The sequence below is a fragment of the Sus scrofa genome, chromosome 15, assembly GCF_054392235.1.
Source record: "Sus scrofa isolate SSC_HxYL_T2T_F1_AM1 chromosome 15, Sscrofa_HxYL_maternal_Yorkshire_Landrace_v2.0, whole genome shotgun sequence".
In the NCBI taxonomy this organism is placed as follows: Eukaryota; Metazoa; Chordata; class Mammalia; order Artiodactyla; family Suidae; genus Sus; species Sus scrofa.
Window position 1 is genome coordinate 40311618 of NC_139397.1, and position 10369 is coordinate 40321986.

Consider the following 10369-nt stretch of genomic DNA (forward strand, 5'->3'; position numbering starts at 1 on the left):
CTTTTCTTTTGCCTCTGAGTCTTGTATTTTCCCCTAATAAAGTATGCTGCAAAGTACTTGTTGATTTTATTTTTCCTCCTCCCATGGCTTCTGTGGGCAAAAGCACTCTGACATTGATCTCATTTCAGAGATGTCTTGTCCTAAGGCTTCTGATCAGTAGGAGTCTGTCAGTTTAAATTCCCCAAGAAACTCTTCCATGTTAGGGCTTGATGTAAGAAGTGAATGGCAGCAGGAAATAGAGAACACAGACAAAAAGACACTCTGTATTCCAGACTCATCACGAATCATTTTCCAATCCAAACCTCTCATCAGGTGACTTGCTAATTTCTCATGGGTCTTTCACTAATCGACCCCTTTTTAGGTTTCATTTTCCATGTGCTTTTCTAGAGAAAACAACAAAGAAAGTCATGGTGGAATCTAACACAAGTGTAACGTACTGAAGGGGGGAAAACATGGCTTTATATGGGTTTTCTTTTCATTTTGCCACAGTATCTCATGGTTTATCACCCATTTCTTTAAAATAAAGGAGTTAGTTAAATAAATACTTTTTGAGAACTAAACGCAGATACTGGGTGAAATTGAAACAGTTTTAGCTTTACTTCTTTTGATGAGTTTAAGATCTGAAGATATATAGATATTGCTAAAGGAAAGGCAAAGCTGTGAAAGGATCCCAGCATTCTGTTCAGTAGACAGACTTCTGATTAGTTCAGTGAAATGAGCTCATCCAGGATCTCCCTTCAAAGAAGAGCAAATCTAGAAAATAGTTGAAATAGAAAGTCCATCCTAACACCTAGAATGCTTTCAGCAACATAGCTTTGGGAAAACACATTCCAATACAAGTTGTATGGTAGATATTCAAACTGGATTAGCCTTTATGAAGGAGAATCTGAAAGCCTTAAGAAAATGAGAAAATAATTGAATGTTTGTCCCACTTCTCTGATGATACATCACCAAAAGTGTAAACATACACATGCAAGAGGCCCATTCACTGCTGCACTTTCTGTCATAACAAAATATTGGAAACAATATTAACAGTCATTTGTAAGTGATTGGTTGAAAAAATCTTGCTCACCCACCTGTTATGAAATAATTTTCAGGATATAGTATCATTAAGTTAAAAAGACAAATTAGAAAATGTGCTATTTAGGAGTTTCCATTTCTCAGTGGTAATGAACCAAACTAGGATCCATGAGAAAACAGGTTCAATCCCAGGCCTCACTCAGTGGGTTAAGGATCTGGTGTTGCTGTGAGCTATGGTGTAGGTTGAAGATGTGTCTTGGATCCTGTGTTGCTGTGGCTATGGCAATCCTGGCAGCCTGGCAGCTACAACTCTGATTTGACCACTAGCCTAGGAACTTCCATATGCCACAAGTGTGGCTATAAAAAGACAGAGGAAAAAGAAGAAGAAGGAGAAGTGGAAGGGGGAGAGGAGGAGGAGGAAGAAGAAGAAAATATGTTATTTCATGTAAAAGAATATTGGAAGTGAAAATGTACATTGAACTTATTTTCACTAAAAGAAACTCTATAAAAATAAACCACACATTAATGAGATTATCTGTGAAGGGTGGATATAAAGGGAATAGAATGTTGGGGGTTGAGAAAAGTCATTTCTTGGATTGTAGGTTTTTGTATTTGTTTAGTTTGGACTTAGGAAACTAGGTTAATGTTTCCCATATTTTAAAATATAAGAAAATATCCATAAAAACTGGGGGAGGGAACTCACTAAAATTGAATTCAAACATAAAAAAAGAACAAAATAATGCCATTCGCGCAACTTGGATGGAACTAGAGACTCTTACACTGAGCGAAGTAAGTCAGAAAGAGAAAGACAAGTACCATATGATATCACTTATATCTGGAATCTAATACATAGCACAAATGAATCTTTCCACATAAAAGAAAATCATGGACTTGAAGAATAGACTTATGGTTGCCAAGGGGAAGTAGAGGGTATTGGGATGGATTGGGAGCTTGGGGTAAGTAGATGTAGACTATTGCCTTTGAATGGATTAGCAATGAGATCCTGCTGTGTAGCACTGGAAACTATGTCTGGTCACTTATGATGGAGCATGAAAATGTGAGCAAAAAGAATGTATACTTGGATGTGTGACTGGGTCAACATGTTGTACAGTAGAGAATTGACAGAACATTGTAAACCAGCTATAATGGAAAAAAGTAAAAATCATTATATTAAAAAAAAAGCTGGTTTGTTTTCCTTCTTTTAGTAAATGATTACTGCATGCATTTTAGACCATAAAATATGATTGCCACATACTCCTAAAGGGTATTCTTATTATATTATTGAATTAAGCACTATTTTAACAGTGCTTATAATAAAAATTTTAGTCATTGTTCCCCTTTATTAAAATATGAACTTCTACTTAAAAAGAAAAAAAAATCAAATGATATAATTGTGTTTCAAATACTGTAACTACCCTGAGGGAAATGAGATATAACTCAAGCAGGTTTTGAATATAGTGTTTTGACTCTACTCCCATAAACAAAATAGATAAAACGACTGTGAACTGTAGTTAGGAGGCTTCATTGTCAAATGCTGTGAGTAAGCAGATCTTAAACTAACCTAAGTGTATCATAGGTCTGAGGGAAAATTAAACATAAGTGGAATGTAGAGTTCCCATTGTGGCACAGCAAAAACGAATCCAGCTAGGAAGCATGAGATTGCAGGTTCAATCCCTGGCCTTGCTCAGTGGGTTAACGGTATGGCATTGCCATGAGCTGTGGTGTAGGTCGCAGACATGGCTTGGATCTGGCATTGCTGTGGCTGTGGTGTAGGCCGGCAGCTGTAGCTGTGATATGACCCCTAGCCTGGGAACCTTGGGAGTGGCCCAAATAAATAAATAAATAAATAATAAACATAAATGGAATGTGACTTGGATTTCCTGCTATTAAAGAAACTTAACAAATGTGAAGAGGTGAAGAGCAAGCTGAATTATGTGAGGTTGGAAGTAACAGTATGAAGTCAACACTTGAGATAGAGAAAGATAAGGACTGGAAGACATAAAAGTGTTCATATCTACCTATAGGCTAGGCTGAGTCTAGAAGACAATTATACTACTGGTAAGGAATATACCAGAAGCCAACATCTCAGTTTCTGAATACTGTTCTCCATCAAAAGGAACCAGCATCCTTGGAAATGACTGATTTTAGACAGAGGACAGGAACAGCCCAGGATACCTTGTTGGGTCAGAAATACAGAGCATCTCAGGAGTGGTAGGGATACAGCAGCAGGTGAGGAGTCCTACTGAAGTGGTTCTCAGTGCCTGAATGTGGGCAATTTGATTATCAAAACAAGTAACGGTCACCACTGACTATAATCCATTCAATCCAAGGAAAATTCTTGTGTTCATTCTGATGTAAATAGGGAACTATTTCAGACAAGACCATTGATACTAAAACTAATGGGTGATTCACCAAGAAGAGGATATTTACATGGCCTCAGAGCATCTTCCTACAAGTTGCCAAGTCATTACAAAGGAAGAATCCTGGTCAACACTATCTTAACAAAGACATTAAAATGAACATCCCTGGTGATGGAGCCACTGAGCTCATGTGCCTCCTGATGTAATTCGCTAAGAAGAAAACATTAATTTTTGGAATACCTGATAAAAGTACATAAACTAGCTTAATCATGGGAAAACATCAGGCATTAACATAATACCAGGGAATGTTAGAAAATAATTGGATGGCACATTTCCAATATTAAGATTATGATAAAATATATGTACCATATTAGCAACGGTAGAAATCAGATTTCAAAGCATCAAGGTAAAGAGATGAAGATAAAAAAAAGCGAATTGTATTCATTCAAGTATATGATTAGCAAAGTTGAAGAAATTAATTGAACCAAAGCAGCAAAGTGAGAGGAATTTTGTTCAGTTTGCCTTTATACTGTTACTCTCAGGACAGTTAACACTGTCTTATTTCAATGTGGGTCTGTGATTTTAACAGTAAAGTGGTTGCTTAAAACGACCAGCTAATTTAGTCATTTAGCTAGTTTCTAACATGGAAAATTGAATAAAATAGACCATTCTAGTCAAGTATTCTTTTTGTTATTTTATAGTAATAAACATTTCCACTTTTCAGTGCCTTTACATAAAAAAGGCTGGATTCTCACTCATGCCATAGAGCTGCCACTGTGGGTCCCGTGCAGCTCTGCCCCATGTCTTTTTCATTTTGAGAAAAGGTTCAAGGAGAAGCACCTGTCAGGGATAATGTGATTCTCAGCCCTGAGAAAATGGATGTTCTTGGCAGGACACATGAAGCTTCTGTTCCATTTCATTGTCAAATAAGTATCCACAAGCAGCAACCAACTGGGGACAAAGATTGCCAAAAGATTGAATTTTTCTAGGTGTAAATATCAACAATAATTATGACAGAAGATTTGAAAATTGGGGGAATTCCTATTACGGTTCATCAGGTTAAGAACCTGACATAGTCTCTGTGAGGATGTGGGTTCGATCCCTGGCCTTGCTCAGTGGGTTAAGGATCCTTTGTTGCTGCAAGCCATTGTGTAGTTCTCAGACGCAGCTTGGATTTGGTGTTGCTGTGGCTGTGCAGCTCCAATTAGACCCCTAGCCCAGGAACTTCCATATGCCACAGGTCTGACCTTAAAAAAAAGAGAAAAGAAAGAAAGTTGAGAAGAAAATTTAAAGAGCAAAACAAGAAACACAATAATCTTAAGCATTTGTGGAACATTTCTACTGACCATATGTTGATTCGTTCCCTTTCATTCTCTGTTTCACATGTTCAAGCTCACTCCCATTCACATACATTCATATTTAGAGAGGGCCAAATTGTACACACAAATACATATATAATTCTTTGCATGCATGGTTCCATTGTAAAAATCTCCTCAGGTCATCAAAGACTTTATAAATATAATTTCAAATGGGTGCCCAATAGCCCACTACAGTGACAGGACAATATTCACTTAAAGTTTTAGTATTACCTGGATCTAGGCTATTTTCAATTTTCCTCTTTAAGAAGTAAAGTAATTATGTAACTTTATGCTTGTTTTTAAAATTTTTACTACTTGAGGATTACTGAGTGAAATCTTCAAACTATTTGAAAGATGCTTTTTTCTTTTTTTTTGCACATTGCTTAATGGCTTTCCAAAAAATATTTGCACAATTTTTTAGGTCTTTTATTCCCAGACCCACTAATTTTTTTAACTGGAATATGTATTTATTTCATATTACTATGTGGATTGCATACAATTTGATTCCATTATTTGTTATTGATATATAGTTGATTTCCAGTGTTATGTTACTTTCAAGTGTGCGGCACAGTAATTTGGATATACTTATTTGTCACATTGTTGTCCATTATAGGTTTTTATAAAATATTTATTGTGCTATATGGTAAGTCTTGGTTGGTAACCTATTTTATATACAGTACTGTGTATATATTACTCCTAACCCATCTCTCCCCCTCCCTTTTGGTGATCATGTTTGTTCTCCATGTCCATGTGTTCCCATTGTCCCGAGACTCAATAAGTTCCTTTCTACAGTGCCCCTCTGTCTCCAAGGCAAGACCAAAATGTGAGGATATTCAGCTTCTCCTCTACTAGAAATATCTACACACAAATGTCAATCCCACTCTTCTTAAATGAATTCAACCTTTATTTCATATTTTTCAGGTCATAAAAGTGTCTTGTCCTTAGGAAATTTTGCTTATGCTTGCCTTAAATACCAGCCTGAGATTCGATATGTTAGTGTCTTCTGTGCCTTATGTCCCCCAGCAGTAAGAGAAAAGTGGGACATCCTATGTATCCAGATGTCCACTTCCTTGTTTAACGAGCCCAGTGATGAAACAGTGGTAAAGACCATGTGTCATTATCTGTGACTCTCTAAGAGTGACCTAAGGGCAGCTGGAAATCAGCATATGCCCTGCAGCCCCCTATCAGGTAGGCAGCAGAGAAGGGGAAAAAAAGAGTTTATGATTTTTCCCAGCTCTCTGCTCCCCTTCCCCTCAAAGCAGCCACCTAGCCCTCCCTTTCCTGCTGCAATTATTGATTTCATTCATAAAAAATAGCATTTGAATGATGCCAGGCATTCCATGCCCTATTTAGCATGAGGAGGGCTTTCCTTCCTGAGACTAATTGGTCATGACGAAGGATCTTATCAGGGGGACACAGTGCTGGCTTCCACGTTAGACACTTGAAGGACACAGATTTGGTTCATTACATGGTGGATGGCTGTCTTTCCGACTCTCATTCTCCAAAAAAGCTACACAACAAAGTTCACATTTGATGAGGCTAGTATGCCCAGAGGATCTCATCAAAAAGTACAAGTTTTCTCTCTCAAATGCCCTTGGCAACAGTTCTCAGTGGGACTTAAGGATGCTTAGAGAAACACTTTTGTCTAGCTGGGCATGAGCTTGGAAGTTGTTTCACAGAATAACCTCTAGGAGAGTTGTTTTTGTTTTTCTCTGCTCTTTGTCAGTGATTGGAGAAGGACCCATGACTGACTATCATTCCCTGGTTTAATTAAGTAAATACATACAGGAGTTCCCATCATGGCTCAGTGGTTGGCAAACCCAACTAGCATCCATGAGAGCACGGGTTGGATCCCTGGCCTCACCCAGTGGGTTAAGGATCTGGCATTGCCATGAGCTGTGGTGTAGGTCGCAGATGCAGCTCAGATCCCAAGTTGCTGTAGCTGTGGCATAGGCCAGTGGCTACAACTCCTATTCAACTCTTAGCCTGGGAACTTCCATATGCCACCAGTGTGGCCCTAAAAGACAACAACAACAACAAAAAAAAATACATACAATCTCTATTTTTACCCATAATCACCACAGAGGAAAGTAGCCTAATCCTGAATCTCTTTATCAGTATCTACTTATGTCAAGCTCAATCATGAGTGTCTGGCCCTTTCTTCCTCCCTTTCCATATTTGCTTCAGTTCTCTAAAATGCATTTCTCTGTCTCTTCGGTTTGGGTAATTCTTCCTTCTCATAAGCTGGGTGTGCATAACCTCTGACCATCTGCTCATCTAGGGGTCCTTTTCTACCTCCTGAGGTCTCCTGATTGTGAGTCTCCCAAAACATTTGTCAGAGTGTTCAGGCAGATCACATCCTATCCATTTACATATCAAGCTAGTAGCTTGGAATCTAGGTGAAGCTTAGGTTTAAGAATCACTTATATGCAGAATCTAAAATATGGCACAAATGAAACTATACACAGAACAGAAAAAGACTCATAGACATAGAGAACAGACTTGTGGTTGCCAAGGAGGAGGGGAAGTGGGATAGACAGGTAGTTTGGGGTTAGTAGATGTAAACTATTGCATTTAGAATGGATAAGTAATGAGGTCCTACTGTACAGAACAGGGAACTATATCCAATCATCTGTGATGGAACATTATAGAAGATAAAATAAGAAAGGAAATGTATGTATTTGCATGACTAGGTCACTTTGCTGTACAGTAGAAATTGGCACAGCATAGTAAGTCAACTATACTTTAATAAAAATAATCAATATACATCAATCATTTATTTAAAGACCATCTATTGGTCAATCAACCAATGGATCAATAAAAAATAGATGCCATATGCCAACACACTAACCCTAGACAGTCAGTCCAATTTGTATTCATTGAATAGGACCCAAGTAACCAAGAATCCATAATTTATGAAACATCACATGAAACACGCTGAATGGTCAGATTGGAACAATAGCAGAAGGCTCATAACAGGTATGAGGAATAACTAATGAAGGCTGGGTGGGTCAGATATAGACATGGCCCCAGGCTGTCTATCCTAGTATCACAGAAGGGTAAGAACTTGGACACAGCATGCACCTGCCAGATAACAGTTTAAAGTTCTTGTAAAGCATATATTTGTAAAACATGTAGTTCATCTAGGTTGAAATCTAACCCGACCTATTTGTTCATTGTTTGATGCTTTAATGTATGGAATTTAAAATAAGAGTGAATAGCTCTTTTTCAATAGAAAAAGCAACCTAAAGACAGAGAAGGAAAATAAGAATTTCAGTTTATTTTACCTATAAATCCGTGAATTAATTTCTATATCCATGGACATATGCAGTGCTATCTCTCCTTTATTTGAAAATGCAGAAAATGTTGGAATTTTATATAAAATTTTTCTCATGATTATTTGGAAAGTTTTGGCCTGGTTCCAAAAGGAATTGGAATTAGAAATTCCTCCATCAGGAGTTTCTGTTGTGGAGGAGTGGCAATGAATCCAACTAGTATCCATGAGGACTCAGGTTCAATCCCTGGCCTTGCTCACTGGGTTAAGTATCCAGGGTTGCTGTGAGCTGTAGTGTAGGTTGCAGAGTCAGTCTGGATCCCACATTGCTGTTGACTGTGGTGTAGGCCAGCAGCTGTAGTTCCGATTTGACCCCTAGCCTGGGAACTTTCATATGCAGTGGTGGGCTCCAAAAAAAAGAAAGGAAGAAAGAGAGAAAGAGAGAGATAGAAAGAGAGAAAGAGAGAGAGAGAAAGCAAGAAAGCAAGAAAGCAAGAAAGCAAGAAAGGAAGAAAGAAAGAAAGAAAGAAAGAAAGAAAGAAAGAAAGAAAGAAAGAAAGAAAGAAAGAAAGAGAGAGAGAAAGAAAAATAAATTCCTCTACTGTGAATAGGTAATTGTTACAGTAAATGAATCTAAAATGTTTGGAAAAAAACTTAGTACAAAGGCTTATTCCTAGAAAATATAAAGAAATAAATGTCAACTAAATTCCTAGGCAGAATATGATACTCAATGTGTCCAATCTTTGGCAGCGGAGGAGGACTGCCAGAGACCAATTATAGAAGTTATTAAAAAAAACCTATTTGATAATTATTCATTGTACATTGTGATTACTCAATCAAAACACACCTGTCTTATTCCTTCTGGATTCTTAATATAGGATGTGTTATTTATATTTACAACATCAGTGTGTCGCATGGCCTCACACTGCACAAACTCAATGCTTGTTGAATTGAAAACACTAAAAAACAAATTTCAACTGAATAAAGCTGAAAACATAATTGGATTTATTGGACAATTAATGAATCTGGCAACATACCATCTAGTAAAGAAAAAGGTTATACAAGCAGTTGTACAAAATTAAAGACCTCTGCAAGAAGAGGAGTGGAGCAAGGTGTTATTAGTGAAAATAGAGAAAAGTGTATTTTCAGGTCAGGATGTCTTTTGGGGGAGAAGGGAATGGCAAAGGTATATATATAATGATTTTCATTTTTTTCCATTATAGCTGGTTTACAGTATTCTGTCAATTTTCTACTGTACAGCATGGTGACCCAATTACACATACATGTATATATTCTTTTTTCTCACATTATCATGCTCCATCATAAGTGACTAGACACAGTTTCCAGTGCTACACAGCAGGATCTCATTGCTTATCCATTCCAAAGGCAATAGTCTGCATCTATTAACCCCACGCTCCCAATCCATCCCCCTCCCTCCCCCTCCCCCCTCCCCCTTGGGGAATGGCAAAGATTTTATCATGTGGAGTTCCTCTTCCTCTGGACATTGGGGAGGTCATGGGACATATGTGGCAAGATTGCCTCTTTGGTGCTCACCAGAGTTTTCTAAATTGATTAAGACTACATTTCTGCTTGGAAAACAGTATGGAGGTAGATGCAACTGGAGATTCTCATACTAAGTGAAGTAAGTCAGAAAGAGAAAGACCACATGATACCACTTACATGTGGAATCTAAATTATGGCACAAATGAACTTATCTACAGAGAGTTTGGGGTTAGTAGATGTAAGCTATTCCATTAAGAATGGATAAGCAATAAAGTCGTACTATTCAGTGCAGGGAAATCTATCTAATCTCTTGGGATAGATCGTGATGGAAGATAACATTAGAAAACACACACACACACACACACACACACACACACACACACACACACACACGATGGGGTCACTTTTCTGTTTAGCATAAACTGGCCCAATATTGAAATCAACTATACTTTAATTAAGAAAAAGAAAATCAAAAGTAAGGGTTTTTTTGGGTTTTTTTGTCTTGCCAAAAACAAGGGGTGAGGGGGATTATATTTCTGTTGAAGATCAAAACTGTCAAGTTTTGGTTGCTTTCACAGGGGAGGCAAATGAGTCCATTTTGGGTCTGTTATTTATTTTTTTAACAGAAGGTATAGATGTTATTTCCCCAAATAACATGCAGCCCCGAAGACAAGCCTTTGTGAAGAATTTCACTTGTAAATAGAATGCCCCATGACTAGGTTATCCTTGTTAACTGTGAGCTGGAGAAAAGAATAGGGGCAACAAGTGTTAGAAAAGCAAGCAGTACATAGAAAAAGGAGAAAGAGAGAGGAGATTAGAGAGAAACCGGGGAGATTTTGGAGAAGCAGACAGAG